Raw genomic sequence first — 3555 nt, forward strand, 5'->3', positions numbered from 1 at the left:
TTCTACCCCCCCCCCCGCCCCCGCATTTGATTTACAAATAGACTGTATAGAAATGTGGTATCATAAGTGCTAGTTCATGACTGGGTCTGGACAAAGAGTTGTTCCAAGCATTACATCAGGATCAGGATATCTGTCTCTTAGCACAGATCACATCCGCAGGTCCGATTTTCTTTAAGATCAGGAATTTAAATGAGGCAAAAGAAGCATGTAAATAAAATGCTGCTTCGACGATAAATGTAGGCTATTGCACTGTAAAAGAAAAAAAATCTAATCTTGAGTTAGCAATTGCAGGAAAAGGCTGAAAATATTTATTGTCAGAGTTTTTCATATGTGCTTTTCACATTAAAATAGTTTTTAAGTAGGTAGAGAGAGAGAGGACTATTCAATTGAAATAGAGATTCTGTAATTTATTCACACACAAAATAAACAGACCACAGATAAACTCAATCTGGAAAAGGGACCCAACAGCTCTGTTTTTACTGAACAGCAGTAACCACAGCCCAAATCTAGGGAAGAGGGGGCCTCCTTATTTCTACCCAAGAGTTGAAAATCTCTTCAGGTTTTTTTGTTGGGCAGAACACAGTTGTGCTTCAACTAGGTTTATCAGAGCAATACAAAAAGTCGTAATGGTGGGTTGATTTAGACTATTTTATTTTTGTCCTTCCCCAAACCATCTGGCGTGTGAGTGTAGGGGTATTGATCAGGATCTGTGAGCTGCAGACCCCATGCCAATCCATAGCGTTTCTGGCAATCAGCGTCGCCCATGAATTGCAGCTGTCTGTGCAGCTCCGGAGCAGAAATCTTCAAAAAAAAAAAAAGTCCCCCCCTTATCAAACACATCATCCATTCGTGGGTAAGTCAATATCATTTCTTTGTCATTCCGCGAGTGAGGATTACGCAGGAGAAAGTTTTGTTGTCTGTCGTAGCTGCTACTGCGCCTCTCCCCCCTCCCCCCCTTTTTTTTAAAGGAAGGAGAGCAATTTTCTAGCCATTGAATGGTAATGGTTTTCCAGAAAGGCCTCAAGCGTTTGTATGAATCGGACCACAAATGAGGTTTCAGTATTGTGGGGGAATTTTAAGCGGAGAAGGAAATTCTTATGTTGCTCTACACTAATAATGGTAGTAATGATGCAGGGTGCGTTTTAACAACGGAGAATTTTCTCCCCTTTCCTCAGAGCTCCCGGTGAGGGAGACACCGCAAGTGTGTGTCATTACACGTGCAGATGGACTGTGGTGCTCGTGGCGGAAAAGGCGGCTTCGGAATTGTGCCTCAGTTTGATATCTCCATTAGCTTCAATTTTCTTCTGTCTGAAAGCTCGGGCTGGTTGAGCACAGACAGAAGAAAACTAAAATCGAAGCCCAGCCCCACTATCTCCCCTCGGCTCAGAAATTCACTGATACTTTTCAGATGCCCACTTGGATCTAGGAAAGTTAAACAAAAAAGTTATCTGGGTGGTGAGGCCGAAAGGATCCTTTCTCGTCCCCTTCCTCCTCCGCGTCGATCTTGTTCAAAACAAACAAGAAAGCAAACAAAACCCCGCCAGGTTGGAGCTTGCAGAGGTCTCCCCTAACTTTTCGGTTGACAAAGGACACTTCGCGGGGGTGGGGAGAGATGTGGACTTTGTTAGTCTTCTCACCCTCGAATGGCCTCTTAGGAAAGGAAAAATGAAAAATTTCAGGAGCCCTGCCCTCTGGGGGGTGGGGACGTTTCTTCCGGAGCGGGCAGGCTTGAGGGAAGAGAAGGCAGGGGGAGGCGACCCCACCGCAAAGAGCGCGGGCACCCGCTCCAGGGCCGGCCAGCCCGGAGTGGCCCGAGCTCCGCCGAGCTGAGCGACGCCAGGGTCTAGGTCGGCCGACCTCGATGGCCCTCGTTTACCCCCATAGAGAGGGGACTGTTTGAGTTTTGTGTCCTCGGGCACCGCTTGCTTCTCTGACACGCGCGCACACCCACACGCACGGTACTTTGCTGCCCCCCGCCCCCTGCCCTCTCTGGGTTCCCTTGGCCCCCTCGGGGGAGGAGTTTGCTTGGGAACGGGTGCCCTGTCCCTGATCTGGACAAGCCGCAGTTGTCCCCGGGACTGGGTGCGGGGACTGTGATCCCTGCCAGGGCACTTTTTCTTCCCCCGAATCCGGGGCCCACCGCAGACCCTTTCTGCCCTTCTCCCGTTTCCTGTTCTATTTTCGTGGCTTTAACACTGTGGAAGCTGGTGGGAGAAATGATTTTCCTCTTTGGGGAAAATGTAGTTCAAAAAAGTGAAAGGGAAGTTGAGAATTCGACCCTTTGAATACCGGAGGGCTTTTTTGGGAGGGAGAGAAGGGGCAGGGGGGAGAGAACGGCTCTTCCTAGGACACAGATTTCTGTCTCAAAGAACGTTGCAATTTAAATAAGCAACTTGTTAGCCTGAGAACGGGGACGAGTTTTCCCCTCACCGACTTTCGGTTCCCTTCCCACTAGTACCTGTCCCCTCTCTCCCAGAGCCCCATAGTCTCTGTTTTTAAGTTATGTAGGTCTGCCGTCGCATTTTCTCTTTAAAGGGGGTTTCCAAAAGTACGACTCAAGTATGCTTAAAAATAAGTTTTCCTCTTCTCCATTTGTCACCCTACGGAAGAAGAACCGGCGTGAGGCCCCTTTGTTCAGGTCAGGCTGTGCGTGAAATCTTTCTGTTGTCCTTTCCCAAAACGACAAATTTAACTCCCTGAAAGTGGAGTTGTTTTCAAGTTGCTCTGAGACCGTAAGCGCGTGCGTCGCCTTTTATTCATTACCCTCTTAAAACTATCATTTATTTGATCTGGAAATAAAGTTTAATTGAAGATTCACTGTCACTTAGGCATTACTACGAATACCTGGTACTTTCTCTCTCAATGAAAATGGGAGAGTTTAAAAATCTTTGTGTATAATTTCCATTATCTAGCTACCATGGCCAAAAAAAAAAAGTTAATACAAAGTATATATACATCTGAAAAGACTTGGACAGATTTTAAACTTGAGAAATATTATTTCCTATTTCAAAAGGTAATATTTCGATCTCAAAACGAATAAAACCAACCGCGGGGTTTAAAATATTTATGCGACTGAGACCATTTTTAAAAATCACATGATGTATTTTTTTAGATTCCTCGGGTATCAGCTCCCGACGAAATAAAAGGGCCAAGTGAATCTGAGCTGATCTTTCGCGGTAACAGATCAAAAGTAATAGGCAACATCCGGATTGTTTTCGGAGCATTTTATTTTTGGAAAATCGTCTGGATGGTTTTGGGAATTTTGAATGGATTTGCTTGCAATCGTGTTAGAAAAAGCAACTCTGGAGGACCTCGGGGTTCAGAGGAGGCGGTTTCGCTGCGATGGGGCCTCTGTCGTTGAAGGGGCGGGACTCGGTCCCCGCGGCCCGCGGAACCAGCCCGGGCAGAGGCGCGCACAGTTGCTCTGGCAGCCGCTGCAGAACCCGAGCTCCGAGGGCGTCCGGCCGCCCGGGCGGGGAGAGCCAGGCCGGCGGCGCTCGGGAGACCTGTTGGCCTCGAGGCAGGCAGCGGTGCGCGCACGGCCGGCGCGGCGTC

Source organism: Galeopterus variegatus, unplaced genomic scaffold (genome assembly GCF_000696425.1).
Source record: "Galeopterus variegatus unplaced genomic scaffold, G_variegatus-3.0.2 Scaffold1791, whole genome shotgun sequence".
Taxonomy (NCBI): Eukaryota; Metazoa; Chordata; class Mammalia; order Dermoptera; family Cynocephalidae; genus Galeopterus; species Galeopterus variegatus.